Source organism: Zingiber officinale, chromosome 4B, assembly GCF_018446385.1.
Source record: "Zingiber officinale cultivar Zhangliang chromosome 4B, Zo_v1.1, whole genome shotgun sequence".
NCBI lineage: Eukaryota > Viridiplantae > Streptophyta > Magnoliopsida > Zingiberales > Zingiberaceae > Zingiber > Zingiber officinale.
The window spans coordinates 104932445-104949092 of NC_055993.1; the positions used below are offsets into that span (position 1 = coordinate 104932445).

The 16648-nt window shown below is 39.4% G+C and overlaps 1 long non-coding RNA gene across 2 annotated transcripts; it reads right to left on the bottom strand.

Annotated features, from left to right (window-relative positions):
* Nucleotides 1-2139: 2139 nt before the first annotated feature.
* On the bottom strand, nucleotides 2140-7208 carry LOC121975873. Of its 2 annotated transcripts, none has more exons than XR_006110472.1 (5): nucleotides 7095-7208; nucleotides 5628-5723; nucleotides 4699-4743; nucleotides 4487-4628; nucleotides 2140-2805 (listed from the first exon to the last, which is right to left on the bottom strand). It is a non-coding gene; the product is annotated as an uncharacterized LOC121975873 (long non-coding RNA). The 2 variants fall into 2 exon arrangements; XR_006110471.1 differs by lacking the exon at nucleotides 2140-2805 and adding an exon at nucleotides 4184-4222 and having other exon boundaries at nucleotides 7095-7207.
* Nucleotides 7209-16648: the final 9440 nt, after the last annotated feature.

Below are 16648 nucleotides of genomic sequence, written 5' to 3' on the forward strand. Positions count from 1 at the left end.
AATTGGAAAATCAGAGGAATGGTTATCATTGGTGAGCTATTGGAGAAACTGAAGCAAGACAGATCCGGATTCTTATGATGAAGCTGCTAGATATCAAAATTCTGATACTTAATCTGGAAAGTGTCCTGCTAATTCTGAAATTTTCAGAAACTGAACTTAGATTCCTATTGTAATTCTCAAGTAAATTGGAAAGGAATGCTAGTTATCAGAATCTGAATTCTGAAAGCAGAATGCATTTTACTGGTAAATGGATGCATGCAAATTCAATAGAGCTTATATCCTGAAAATGAACTTCCAGGAGGCTGAAGATCTGCTGCAGTTCTTGCTGTGATATTAAAGTTTTGTTGCAACACGGAAGGAATAGAGGAGATCAACAATATAAATACCATATGGAGCCTGAATATGAAGTCTGAAACCATGGAAAGTTTGGGAGCTGCAGCTTTTCAAATGCCTGCTGAATTCTGAACAAATTCCAGCAACTTGTTTTTAAATCAATAAAGTCTGCTTTTGCCTCAACACACAAGCATTGTGCCAATTCTTAATGCTGATTATGAACAGAAACAACTTGAATTCAGATTTCTACTACTGCAGTGCTAAATGAGTTCTTGTTCTAAGTCAAATTTTTCATTGACTTAAGTTGAAATTATTATGAATCCCAATTCTGATACTGCATAGCTTCACTTTATTGCTGGAATTAGATGTTGCTGTAATGCAGAGTTTAAAGCAGCTGATAAACTTTAGAGTTTGCAATTGACAGCAAGGATACAATCTACAAGCTATTTCAAAAAGGAAGTTGCTGAGTTAGATTGCTAAGATGGATTAAGGTTTAAGTGTGAGAGTGAATTACATTTGTTTGAAGTTCATGGGGATTCTCTACAAATTGATTTGGTTCATTATTTTCTGAAGCTGCAGGACCAGAATCAAGTTTTGTGCCAATTCTTTATGCTATTTTTGATTAGCATCGTTATGAAACTAAGTGCCTATCAATTGAGAGTCAAATGATTCCCTCTTTCAAGCTGAATTCTTAATAAATCAGAACTAAATAAAGTTACTTTGAAATCCAAGTATGCTAGTTAATGAATTACTGAATTGCAGAGTTCAGTAACAACTTTTGCTTTAGAATTTGAATTCGAAGTAGAAAAGAAGGTTGCTATTGGACAGGAAATCAAAGTCTGGATTTGAATATAGATTTCTGAATCTGTTTTGAAGACATGAATTGCAGAAATTAATTTCATCTTAGAGATTCTTAGCTGATGCTTTTGGGGATGGATTGAGTTGGTTTTAGCTGAATGTTGCATCAGTTTAGTAGGACAAATTGAGAGCAATTCCAAGTCATGGAGTGACTGCTAAGCTTTGGATGATGCTGCTGAAGAATGTCTACAACCATTTTTATTTCAAAACTAAAAATCTATATCAGATTATACATTACTGCAGTGGAAGTTGCTGGAATTTTTAGGTATCAGATATGCAAATGATTTGTGTGCCAATTTCATATCTGTGGAGTGTCATCTCTTTGTGCAGTTCTCTGATAATTGAAGAGTTGCAGAGTGGCTGGAATTTCAAGAGTGCAGCTTCACAGCTGTAAGAAAATTTTATAGGAAATGTGCTAGTTTGTGCTAACCTTTCAACTCAATTTTTGATGAGGAACAAGTTTCATGCTAGTCAAGAGTTGTTAATTGCATGATTTCAATCCTGTGTTATTGCTGAGAAAATGATAAGAATTGTTGCTGCAGTTTTGTGAATTATGCAGAGAATAAATTAAATCTGAATTTGAGCTGAATTCTTAATGATTTAAGTTGAAATTTAATCCAGCTAGTTGAATTCATTGTGCTGATTATAAGCTGGAATTCAATTTCTAGCATTAGGCAGTGTTGAATTCTGAAAAATCTGCTTATAAACTTTGTAGCTGCTGAAGATAGCATTGTGACAGTTCTGTAGAGCAGGATCAGTGAGTTTATAATGCTGAGAAACACAACTTGATAAGCTGTTACTGGAATTTCAGGTTTAATTTTTGGAATCTGTATATAAAAAAAAACAGGAATGCAGTTAGGAATTGCAGGAATGCATTGGGGCAAAATTTTCTCTGATCAGGAGCAAGGAAATGAAACTGTAACACAAAGGAAAGGCAGTGTGGTAAATTGATGGGCACATTTTAATGAACATATGTAGCTGTTGGGAATAAATTTTGAAGTGATTCACTGCATGTTAAAGAATGGTGATACATACTCTTCTAAATTTTTAATTCTGAAACTTTATATTTGAAATGTACAAGAAATTTGCAATGTTGGCAGGTTAGTTGCTGGATGAGGGCATACTGTTGTGCAGTTATGGAATGGAAGCAAATTACTTGGAATGAATTGCTGAAAGATGTTGTCTGCTATCTTTTCAGCAATTTGGCTTGCTGAATATTGTTTTTCTGAAGGTGTTAATAGCTTCTACCAAGATTCAGAATCCAACTTGAATGTTTCTGCAATTTCTGATTCGGCAAAGTTTAATCTGATGTAACAATATTTGAAGTTCCAATCACTCTGATGCTATATGAGACCACTGTTTGGCTGGAATTTTCTTACTTAATGCTGAAATTGATTCAATTCTGGAATTCTGAAACTTAAGTCCAGAGATCAGAATGCAAATATGCAGAATCTGGAATTTTCCAACTGCACTTCAGTTTTGATTCAGAAATGGCACGGCAGAATTTTGTGAAGCTGATTTCTTTGTTTAAACTTCTGAAATCTTATCATTATTATTGGAGATCTGATAGGCGCTGAAATGTTCAGTTATGGAGAGTTTTCTGCTGCATTGTACCTGCAATACACCACAAAAACAGAAGTAGAAAAGAATTTGCAGAATGATAACAGTGATTTTTTAAAGTGTGTTAAGAATTGGAAAGCATGTTGGTCTTTATTGTCCGTGACGGTCAATGATTTAAGTGTGGGGGAGGAAACTCTTCTCCATGAGATGATTTGAGATTATTTTTGAGCTTTCAAGTGATGGAGTGGAAGTGAAAAATCCAGTGAAATCCGTGACACCCGCCGATGGCTCCAGCTGATTTGAGATTGTCCGTGACACCCGCCGATGGCTCCAGCTGATCGGGATGATGTTGCCGAGAAGCTCTCCACCGAGGTTGAAGCTTGAGAGAATGATCGGAGAAAGGAAAGGGGCCGAAATCCGGAGAAGACGCCGCGGGACGAAGCTGCGCTGTGGAGGAGTCGACAACCAGAGCTACTGTAGCTTCTAGGTTTAAATCAGATCTGAGATCTGAACAGACGACTGTGATTGATTTGGAGCCTGATCAACGGTGGAAAGTCATCTAAAATCTGATCCGGAGGTACTGATCTTGATCAAGGGTCTGGATCTACTCTCCCTTAGGTCGGATCGACCAGATCTTCATTGGATGGTTCAGATCTGTCCAATCTTTGATGAACGGTCCATAATGGTCCAAGGTTTGATCGTCTCATTTAGCCCCGATTCGAGCCCAATTTCGGTTCAAATAGATCCACATCCAAGATCCTTTGATGCCTACAAAATAAGACTCAAATATTAGCATCAAATAACACAAAAATAAGGTAATTTGCAATTAAGTCCAAAAAAACACACAATGCACAAAATGTGATATAACCATGATTTAAACCTATGAAATAAATATCAAACCATGCATATATGAATCAAAATAATACAGTAAAATCATGGTTATCGTCGGGGCGCTCGGAAGGGTTCTGAGCGCTCGGACCATCCGAGCGCCTGGACTTAGTCTAGGCACAAGGACCAAGCCAACCAGTAGGTTGACTTTTTGGTATGGGTTCTCACTTTAACTTCGCTCGTTTGGGTGATTTCGGCCATCCAGAATAGAACTCATCGGAACCCATTTTCGGCCTTCTCGAGTAGTCATCTACTTCAGCTTCTCGTCCCTCGGAATCATCACGTGTTTCCTTCTCGTTCGCTAGCGTACTCTTCTGCAGCACCTCGTCTCTCGGACGCATCGAGCCCGTCGACTCTCTCCTGTGTCATCATTCTCGTTAGCTGCATCTTTCGCTCGACCTCCTGTGCTCCTAAGTTCCTGCACACTTAGACACAAGACATTATATATCTTGACCCCACTGTCACAATACATACTGTCAATTTACTGCCTTCTTCACCCACACCGCATGTAGGTATGTGACCAGGATCCACAAATGATACATACTCAGCTCTTTTTCCTTTCTTCAAGTATGTGTAAAGGTAACTGTAAGGTAATTACAAGGTAATGACAAAGTAATGAAAACTATATGATCTAAGAAACTAACTAATAGACGGATGTTATATATAAACATTATGGGAGGTTTCATCAATAATATTTGCATGCTCAGGAAAAATTTAGCCAAGGAAAAATTTTAAAGTAAGCAGACTCAAAATATTTGCATGCTAAGATCCTTTAAGTATCTAGAAAACATAGGAATATAAGTTAAAATGTTAGGGTATATGAATGCAATTTATTTAAAGTACAAACCTTATCATCTTCTCAACTTGTTTTGCCACATTATATTCCAAATCTGCATACTTTGTTTCGCTCGTCCAGATTTAGCTAACTTTTTGGATTCCAAAATGCTTGGAAGAAGATAAAGCTGATAATCTTCATGTAATAGATCATACTGTATGAAAAATGTTAAAATCTGCTTAGAAATTTTAACCCAAATATACTATAGTACAACGCTTACCTACCTCATCTCTAAACAAAGTTAGAACCAAGTGTTCCTTCAATACTACCTGAAACAAAAATGATGGTATTTGTTAAGAAAAGGGAAGAGAAGATTTATTTTGAACATGTTTGAACTTGGATGCACTGATAAAAAACTATATTGATAATAATTAAAGAAAAATAACTTTCTCATTAAGGCAGGTAAGGTATATCAAAGTTCAACTTAAACAAGAAGGGTTATATGACACGCATATTGCCTCATATAAGAATTTTCATGGAGAGGAATATTCAGAATAAGAAAAGATTTAATACCACATGATAAGCAAATAAGTGACAATGGATGCTCATAAGAGATGTCATGGGCAAGAAATTTTTTTGTTTAACAAAGATATAATAATCCTCTTTTCCTTTTAGCCTCATGAAGCAAAGCAGACAATCAAAATCTATATGCCCAAGATACGATAATTACATTAACAATTACCAAGATTACTTGCAGGTGAAGCATGCACATCACCTATAATTTTTGTAGAATACTTCAGGGTATAAATTAGATAATCAAGCCTGAAGGAAGATAAAACAAAGCCAACATTTGACAGAAAATGTCTTTTGAACAACAATCTTCATACATCTGCATCTAGTTAAATTTAGACATGTTTTCCAAACCTATTCCATAGCCATTAAATTAGAGAATTCAACAACACACATTACATATAGTATAGTAGCTTAGTAGGAGCATACATTTTTCAGTAAACTATTAAATAGCCTAGATATCTAGGAATTCATGAAGAAGTATTCTTGACCTAATTGCTTGTAAACTTGAACTAGTGGTGTTATGATAGATATAGAGTTAGCTATGGATAGTGGTCTTTTTTTTCTCTATGACAAAGTTCTTTCATTGTAGCCTTGATGTTTAGGAAGGACCTTAGACCTTTGGAGAGCCTACTCTCTGTACCTTAGCCATGTGAGCTTTTGAATTGGCTACGATTTAACCACCAGATGCACTCTTTATATTTACAGAATCAGCTATCAAAACCATTGGCTTTTTAATCTAAAAGAAAAGAAATGTGATAAATAGCAAACTGTGGTCAGAGCATGCATGCATCAAAAGAAAAGCATCAAAGCACTATAATTAAAACTATGGAAACGTAACAAAAGATAACATGTCTAACTTATGCCAGTCTCCATATTTACACAAGTACAAAAGATAAAATAGATAGAATACTTATTTTGGTCTATCCAATTAAAATGCATTGCATAAATACAAATATTGATAGAAAAAAGAACAAACACATCCTGTTTCACTTAGATTAGCTTATAACCACCAATGCAACTTCTATATGGTATATGATAAACCAAGACCAACGAAGCACAACTTGTTTAGCTGAACCCCAATCAGAAAATATGCCTGCAAATATTTTTTTTTTTTTATGTTTTTGCCACTATAATCATGCTAAATCATGCACTTCAATGAAATCATGCACAAAGACACTTCAATGAACAACTAGTAGACAAAACTCAGTGTATTCGTCTAAAGCAACCATAAAATTAACAATCAATGGTTAATTTATATTTTCATCTAGGAAAAACTTTCAAAAGGATTTTGACTATACTCCCTACAAGTGCATCCAATTATTAATTTTAAAAATCATAATTTCTAATCTTGCAATTCTATCAAATTATTTAAGTTATCAGGATATTTTTAAATCCTGCAATGGTCACCAATTATTAATGTTACAAGATAATTTGATGTAATTGTTTCTATAAAAACTGATGTAATTGGATATACAAATGCAAGTGACTGATGAATGGTTAGCATATGACCCACCCAGCTATATGTTACTCATTAGTAGATAGGAAGAAAACTAACAAGAAAATATATAAGACTGGCAATTTAATAGGCATTTTAAAGGGATGTCTTTGCTAGATTTTGACACCTTAATAAATCACTAATAGTTTCAGTTTCCAAGCCAATTAAATGCAAAAACGTGTAAATGCAAACACGCTATAAAGTTGCAAATGTTGTAAGGGTTAAGATAAAGATGTAAAAGCTAAAACTTATATAATCCAGAAACTTGCTATATGATGCAAACATGTTGTAAGGATGCTAAGACTTACAAATGTTGTAAGGGTTAAGATAAAGATGTAAAAGCTAAGACTTATATAATCCAGAAACTTGATATATAATGCAAACACGCTGTAAGGATGCTAAAGACATACAAAGATAAAGATATATAAATGTTGTAAGGGTTAAGATAAAGAGACGTTTAAGTAATACATATTGGTAGGATGGGGATAGAGTAAAGTTTTTTTGCTCTACCTAACCTTGCCTATCCCACTTCGGTTGTCTTGCTTAAATAGATAACTTGTTACAATTATCAACTTCAAGTCACTAGAAAAATAAGAGATGCCAAAAACTAACCTAGTTGATGAGTTGTTAGGGCTATAGGACCAGATCTTTTAGGGACAACGATCTCTAGCTCAAACTTCTACAAAGCACTTGCCTTCTTCCCATGGCCAGGAAACCTCAAAGAGGACGACCTATCGAAGGTCAATTCCCTATAACGATGCTGCAGAGATGAAGAACACTAAGGCACAATAGAAAGTAAAGGAAAGAAGGGGGTGGAGAGGGAAGAAACCTACCGTCGGTAGAAAATGTGAAGGAGAATCCTTCTGTCAGGGGGAAAGGGGAAGGAGAAGCTGTCGTCAAGGGGGGATGGGAAGGAGAATCTACCGTTGGCTATCGTAGTTGGAGGGAAACACAAAGGAAAAAAACCGGAGTTTTCTTTCGGCGGAACAACATCGAAGGAGAAGGCTGCCGTCGCGATTCAGGGAGAAAACGCCGAAGGAGAAGGCTGTCATCAGGGGTGAACATGAAAGAGAAGGTTGTCGTTGAGTGGTCGTTGCACGTCGGGGAGAAAATGTGAGGCTGTCGTCTGGGAGAAAACACGAAGGAGAAAAATGAGATGGGATCGGCAGAATTAGGTTTTAGCTGCAGTGTTGGAAAAAAAAGTAAACCGGTTCAAGTCATACCATAAATTTTAGCCCATTCACTTATTACTTCAACACTTAGACATATAAATTTTATTTTATAACTTATTACTTTATCGAATATAAATTATGAAGTCAAATATCAAATAAAATTAAAAGTGAGACCCGCATTTTTAAACCTACGAAGTCTAAAATTAAATTTACTGCATCAAATTTATTATCGAAGTTAACTATCATATATTACTTCTTAATTACTAATTGCCGAAGTAAATAGTGGCGAAGTCTATCTCATATTTTCACATAGTGATATGACATAATTTGACTTGGTTGATCACATCAAAACCTCCACAGGGTACTTACAACTACAAACTTGAGGATGAGTTTTTTCAACCCGGAGTGATTGATGCATGACCAACATGGATTACCCAAAAAATCTTCAATGAGTCATAACTTTTGACTCAGGACTCAAAATCATACTCTGTCTGTGTTCACGAGTGTAGAATTTAAAGATTTATGTTTGTTATAGGAAACCTATAGCTGCCAAGTTTCGAGCCTAAAAAAAACTATTTATGCCCTTTTCAGAGCCTCTGAACATATTGTTTATTATTTTTAGTAACTTCCATTTTTATGGTATTTAGGATATTTCTAGTATTTATGGGTTAGGGATGATCTCTATAAGTGCCATGTTTAAATAATATTTTTCTATTATGAATTTTCCTTTTATGGTAGGATTCTTTTCCTTTTTACAAAATATGAATCGAAGTATATATATTACGATTTCTTTTCTTTTTGAGTTTTAGGGTTTAGAGTGTATATAAACGTCTGTTTATCTATTTGAGGGATTATCTTATATTCTGAATAAAGTTTTCTTTTGGTAATTCTCTTCTTGCCTTGTCCTCCAATCTCTCTTCTTGTTAATTAGCCTGTAGGATAATTGTTATCTTGCCCGATCAACGTCAAAACTTTTTTGCGACCCATAGGAGAAATATTATAAAACCGTCACCTTAAGCCCATAGAAGATCTATTCTGTTGTAGTTTTAAGAATCTTTTTTAGGTGATATCGAGTTAATTTGGTGTAAAATACGACACCTAAATATAACCTTAAGGGATTTTTCCAAAATTTTTAGAAATTTTATGGGAATTTTTCGGAGCTCATATGACGAGTTTAAAGGGATCAATTATGGGGCCACAGAAAAACCTGTTTAGGCTACCCCATTTCAACGAGGAAATATTTAATTAATATTTTTTTTGTTTTTATTCTTTTTCTTTCCTTTTTCTTTCTTTCCTCCTCCCGAGCCCAAACCCAGTCAACACACCCTTTCCTCTGTCGATTCTCTTCGTCTCCTCCACTCGACGACGCCACTTCGACGTTTCACCTTCCACGCGTACAAAACAGGCAAAGGAAAGTCGAGCCATTTCTCTCCTTCTTCGCCTAGCCTCTGTTGAATCTTCTTGCAACCGACGTCGATTTTCTCTCTTTCCCTTTCTCTCCCGATCTCCCCTGCGTCGACGTTGTGCCAAAACACCGCTGGCCGAGTTCTTGTCTCCTTCTCTCGAAGTCGCCCTCTGCACGGAAGAGTCAATCCCTAGACGAGCCCTTGCCAATCTTGTCGTCGGTCGCCCACGCCTGCCGCCAACTGAGGACGACCTTCCCCTTCGTTGGAGACCAGATCGGTGACGCAGCCGACCCTTCGTTCAACCGCGTGCCCTAGCCTCCGTATCCGACGTCGAAAAGGGGCTTACTGCACTGATCTTCGCCAGGGCAGGCTGTGACCATCGCCACAATGACCACAATTTGCCACCATCGACTCACGACAGATCGTCGCAGCCACGTCCGAGTCCTAGTTGGTTGGAGTTGATCGTGAGCGGCTTTCCAGACAGTTGCTTTCTTCTTCAGTGCTCTAGTATCGATCTACTGCCGACAACCTGTTCCTTGCTGATCTCAACAGCCGTTAGGCCTAGTCGTCGGAGAGGGAACAACCGATTGGGCAAGTCCGCTAGTTTGGATTTTAATTTGGGTTTTGATCTTATTATGGGAAATTGTGGATGCCCTGGCAGTGGTTCCTGAGTATAGACAACCACAAATCTTTGGCAGTGATCTTTTGGCAAGCATTTCTTCAACAGTTGCTTTACATGTCTATGGACCAACAGAAGCTGCTTGAGTTGAGGTAAGGGTAAAGAAATTTATCTTTGCCCTAGATTACACCTCGAATTAAGGTTAGGAAAGATTTGGAATTAGTTTTAGAATGTGTTAATATGTGGTAGTTTGGTTAATTTAGATAGGTGATTGGAGGAACAGATTTGATGGGTGTGAATGAATTAGGATTTCTGGTAAATAAGAATTTGGTTTAACTATTTGATATATATGGGAGTAGCTAAATTAAATGTGTTGTTACAGGACTCTGATTTGCGTCGAGTTGCCTTACGTGGGATTTCTTTTGGCACGCGCTATTTTTGAGGGAGATATCTTGACTTATCTTTAGATATTGTCATTTGATATGCATATTAGATTTTAACGAGTAGTAATGATTATGTTCTTATCTGTATTGGTATGCCACTACTTGTTGCCTACTGCATGCTTGATTTTGGTTACCTATTTTACATTTATTACCCTCTTGATTATTTATGCTCATAGTGGTAGTGACATACCATGCCTTATGATATACCAGACTAGACATTTACCATATCTGATACGTATACCTAGACCTTCTTATTTGAGCTATTTATTTTGGTATATGTTTTATGGAGGTAGATATGGTTAGGATTTTCATGCTTAGTGTCATGCACAATTTTGCATGATTGCATGCTGAGCAATTGGTAGCTCCATTATTATTGAGCTCATTGCCAGTTACATGGATCTACATACACAACCACTCATGGGTTAGTGGTATATCAGGCAGGGTATGTGGCAGTTACTCTGTCAGTGCTCCGCTGGTCCACTCATGGGTAGAGTGACGCAGCGTGGTAGCACGACAGGGGTCCCTATTCTGGATTGTCTCAGGGAGATGAGAGCATTGAGCTCCCCCACTTATGATTTGGGGTAAGGGGATAGGTGTACTCCGACAGTATCCTGTCCACTCGATCACTCATCAAGAGCAGTGATGGTAGAGTGCACAGTTGTCATAGCCCTGCCCACTCAATCTCACCATCGTGTGTTAGATGGTTGACTGGCATCAGGGGTGACCAGGACATGTCATTTACATCATATGCATGATTGCATTTATTGCTTGTGTTTGCTACACTTTGTTTGCTGCATATTTAGTGAATGTATATGATTGACATGCATACAGGAGATATGATATTTTCGGTCTGACGACCTTATTATCTTGATAGGAGGTCTGGGTGAGTACAATTTCTCCCATTCCTTTCAATTTTGCATTTTCTATTATTATTCCAGAAGACTGTACACATAATTGTTACTATTGGTTATTTCTTACTATGCATGTCAGCTTGGTATCCGCTGAGTGTTGGACTCACCCCGCTGATTATTACCATTTCAGGTTGAAGTTGTCAGGAGATTCCAGTCGCTAGTCCCCCCCCACTTGTCGTGACGGGTTCACACATTTTGAGCTTTTTGGTTTCCTTGTTACATTTTATATACTTGTGATGTATAACTGTAATCGTGGATTTTTATCGAGTTTTGGTCTACTGCCTATGTTTTCCGCTGCGTTGGATTTTGTTGTGGGTTTAAGTTTTCCGTCGTATTAGTGGAGTAGGTTTATTTAAATAAACTGCGTGGTTGTGTCAGCCAGAGGCTGAGTTAATATAAACTGCGTGGATGGTTAGTTATTTTTATTATTATTGTTCCGGTTGTATTGACCGAGGTTAGTGTAGCCTTGAGGGTTTATAGATGGGTTCCATATTGTCATCCGTACAGGGGAGATGCTGTCGAAATTTACTCTGCAAGGACTCCCTCGGGGCGTGACAATTTATTTGGTATCAGAGCAGTCTTACGATACTTGTTTTTCGTGTTTTGGATTTTTGAGTTAATCTGATACCAATTTATTTGGTATCAGAGCAGGTTTACGATGCCTGCTTTTTCGTGTTCTAGATTTTCGAGTTAATCTGATACCAATTTATTTGGTATCAGAGCCCAAGTTTTTACGAGTCAATCTGGATAATTTTCGGATTTATACGGATTTTCGTCAATTTTCATGTTTCGGAGAATATCGAGGTATTCTTAGACAAGGTTATATTTGGGGACTTGGCAACGATGAAACATGTCCAGATGACAAATAGGTAAAATAATTACTTTTATAATTTTAATACTTGTATTAATACTTGAGTAACATAGATATCCTTATTAGTCATGAAGAGATATGTAGTACATAAAATGAAGCTAAAGACATTTAAAGGCTACAAACAAAGGACCATGGGAACCATACAAAGACTTACATTAATGCTTATTAGTATGATGTAATTAGATCTTGTTTTGGCCTTACAAGTGATGAACTTATTGAACCTCCCACATTATGATATAAATCTAGAATAACAAACTACTTATAGATATAACTCTACAACTTTTTTTGATATCAACTAACAATATGAAAAATATAACCATAGATAATTGATAATGTAGTCATGCTGGAGTATCATGACTCGTGAAAATATGTGCATTTGGTGCATCATAATTAGCAATAGTAAAGTGTCTATCAAGGTCTCATTGGCGAATTGGGAGACATTGATGCTTGTGGTCTCCTACATGCGAACAACAGCAGAGTGGTCGCAGTCAGGCGGGATAGGGTACTTCTGGGGCATCTAGTCGGCCTTAGAAGTCAGGGCGATCTTCATCAAGACGTTCTCGGTCTTCTCAACAGAACCGGAAACATCCCATCAGCGACATTCACTGCACCAGATGTGGGTCCGGAGACCACATCACCTCAGCTTGCTCCCTGGGACAGTCAGTTTGTTACTATTGCAAACTGCCTGGGCACATGAGTCGAGATTGTTCGCTGAACGCTCAACACGTGGCTTCCAAAGTCTATGTTCAGGGAGGACAGTTTGGTCAAACAGGGACTTAGCGAGGGGGGGGGGGGGGGTAGAAGGCCCAATCTTCGCATTGTCAACAGCGAACAACTCCCCCTGCAGTAGTTGCATATGGCATGCACAGACAGGAGCACTCTAGTGCCCTTATGGCATCCCAGAGCTCTGTTCTGAGACCTCAGTAACTGACGCAGGGGCAGTATCAGTTGCAGCCTTAGCCACTAGTGCAGTATCAGCTGCAACTCCAGCCATTGGTTCAGTACCAGTCACAGCCTAAGCCCTTAGTGAAGTATCAGCCACAGCCTTAGCCACTGGTTCAGTACCAATCGCAACCCCAACCACCTTTCCAATATTAGTCACAACCCTCATATCCATCTCTGGCACAATATCCAGTATCGACTCAGTGGCAGGTTCAGACTCAGGCGTAGCAACCTTTGGCAACACTACCACCTCCACCGCCGCCAGAGACTGGATATATTCACGCGGTTACTAGAGAGGATGCGCAGCGGGCCGACGGATCCGTTTCCCACGGTATGGTTTTACTTTATGTATTATCCACTGATATGCTGATAGATACTGGTAGCTCACATTCCTTTATTTCCCTTGCCTTCATGAGGGACATAGGTAGACTACCTATCCTTAGAACACAGCGACTGACCGTCTCCCTACCGTCCTGTGATATATTGGACGTCACTTAGGAGGTCAGAGGTTGCCCGTTAGATTTTGACAATATGATACTCATGGCTGATTTATTAATACCAGAAATGGTCGAGTTCGACATTATCCTTAGCATGGATTGGTTGTCTACATATCATGTCATGGTTGATTGCCAGACGAGGGTAGTCACATTCTAACCTTCGAACCAACCCTCGTAGGATTTCACTGGCATTAGGGATGACGACATATCGATCATTTCTGTGATTCGGGCTCAAAAGCTGCTATCACATGATTGTCAGGGATTTCTTTTGTCATTAATTAATGCTGACAAAAGCGGGAATACTCAGCTCTCAGACGTTCAAGTGGTCTGAGATTATCCGGATGTATTTCCAAATGAGTTACCAGGCTTGCCTCCCCGAAGCAAGTGGAGTTTGCTATTGAGTTAATTCCGAGGACTGCGCCAGCATCGAAAGCTCCTTACCGTATGACACCTAAAGAGTTGGACGAGCTAAAGGTCCAACTCCAGGAGTTATTAGACAGGGGATTTATTCGCCCTAGTACTAGTTTCTCTGTGGGATTCTCCGATATTATTTGTCAAGAAAAAGGATGGTACTCTGAGGTTGTACATTGATTACAAATAGCTGAATGCAGTGACTGTCAGGAATAAGTACCCCTTACCATAGATTGAAGATTTATTTAATCAACTCAGAGGTACATCAGTGTATTCTAGGATTGATTTACGATCTGGATATCATCAGCTGTGAGTCAAGGATTCTGATGTTCAGAAGACAACATTCCGCACCAGATACAGACATTATGAATTTTTGGTAATGCCCTTTGGGCTTACCAATGCTCCAACGGTATTTATGGATTTGATGAACCGCATCTTTCTGGAGTATTTAGATCAGTTCATTATCGTCTTCATTGATGATATATTGATCTACTTGCGTTCCGAGGAGGAACATGCACAACATCTTCGCATAGTCTTGGAGACTCTTTGATGACATCGACTATATGCGAAGTTCAGCAAGTGTGCATTTTGGGCTATCCTAAGTCAATTTTTCTGGGACATGTGGTGTCTAGCCGAGGTATTTCCGTAGACCCTCAGAAGATCGAGGCTGTCACCAGTTGGGAGCAGCCGAAATCAGTGCAGGAGATCTGTAGTTTCCTGAGACTGGCTGGATATCACAGACGGTTCATCGAGGGTTTCACTCGCATAGCTATGATGCTGATACGCTTGACCAGGAAAGACGTAAAGTTCACTTGGTCAAAAGCCTGCGAGACTAGCTTCCAGGAGCTAAAGCGGAGATTAGTGTCGGCACTAGTTTTGGTTTTTACCTTTTGGAGAGGACGGATTCGTACTCTACACCGATGCTTCTCTATAGGTTTGGGCGTTATTTTGATGCAGCGCGACAGGGTAGTCTCTTATGCTTCTCGTCAGTTGAAGGAGCATGAGAAAAACTACCTAGTACATGATTTGGAGCTGACCGCTATTATCTTTGCTTTAAAGATTTGGCGGCATAATCTGTATGATATTACTTTTGAGATTCTCACTGATCATAAGAGTCTCAAATATCTTTTTACCCAGAAGGAAATCAATCTCCGACAGAGGAGATGGATGGAGTTCCTAAAGGATTATAACTGTACTATTAGCTACCACCCGGGGAAAGCTAATGTGGTTGTCGATGCACTTAGCCAGAAGTCCAGAGGGACTTTAGCTTGCCACCAAGTTGTGGTCACAGACTTGATTCAGGATTTCTTCGAGTTGAGCCTTGAGGAGCAGGGATGAACAGAGCAGGGTATTCTGGTTACCATGGTTGCTCATTCATCGATCAGGATGAGGATCCAAGAGGCCTAGGCAGGTGATCAACACTTACGGTTCATTGACAGCTAGATAGCTTCTGGGCAGCAGACTGAGTTCACCTGAGATGAGGAGGGCATTATTTATTTCTAGGACAGGTTATGCGTACCTCAATCTCACCCGATCTTGCAGGGGCTACTTCAGGAGGCTCATCGCTCCCGATTTGCGATCCACCCAGGCTGAACTCGCATGTATCGAGATTTGAGGCGTTCCTACTGGTGGAACGACATGAAGAAAGACATCGTAGAGTTTGTAGCTAGATGTCTTGTCTGCCAGTAAGTGAAGGCTGAGCACCAGAGACCTGCCGGATTACTTCAGAGGATTCCAATTTCAGAGTGGAAATGGGAGCACATCACTATGGATTTTGTGGTGGGGTTGCCTAGGACACGACGAGGCCATGACGCGATTTGGGTAGTCGTTGATCGATTAACCAAATCCGCACACTTCTTAGAGATTCGGAAGACCGATTCTCTAGATCGATTGGCAGAGCTGTATTATTGAGAAATCATCATATTGCATGGTGTTCCATTGAATATTATATCGGATAGAGATACACGGTTTACGTCCCAGTTCTGGCAAAGTCTGCAGCAGGCCTTGGGTACACAACTCTGATTCAGTACAACATTCCATCCGCAGACAAATGGACAGTCAGAGTGGACCATCCAAACTTTAGAGGACTTGCTATGGTCATGCGTTATGGATTTCGGAGGCAGCTGGGAGGACCACCTGGCATTAGTAGAGTTTGCCTACAACAATAGCTATCACTCGGCTATCCAGATGACATCGTTTGAAGCGTTGTATGGTAGACCTTGTCAGACACCCACCCTCTGGGAGGAAGTTGGGGAGGCTCAGCTGCTAGGACCGCAGAGAGCTCAGCAGGAGGCAGAGTTGGTCCGCACTATTAGATGGAGGATGCCCGAGGCGCAGGACCGTCAGAAGAGTTATGCTGATCGGAGACGCAAACCCCTGGAGTTCTCTACTGGCGACCATGTATTCCTGAGAGTTTCACCCATGAAAGGGGTGAAGAGATTTGTCCTCCCAGGTAAGCTAGCTCCATGATATATTGGGCCTTTCCACATCCTGGAGAGGATTGGAGCAATAGCTTATCGTTTGGCGCTACCACCAGCTCTGGCAAGCATTCATGACGTGTTCCATATGTCTATGTTGAGGAGATACATAGCCGACCCAGTATATGTTTCGTCAGATATACCAGTTTCCATTCAGCCTGACGTTACCTATGAGAAGGTTCCGGTACAGATTCTATACCACAAAGAGCGTCAGTTACGGAACAAGATGATCCGGTTGGTTAAAGTCGGATGACAGCATCATTCCAACGAAGAGGCCACTTGGAAGCTCGAGGATACAATCCAAGCTCAATACCCCCATCTTTTCACTTGAGGTATGTGGGTTAATTTTCTGTTCAGCATTTATACTGTTTAACTATATCTAGTACTTGCTGATAGTAAATAACAAAAATTTGGGGA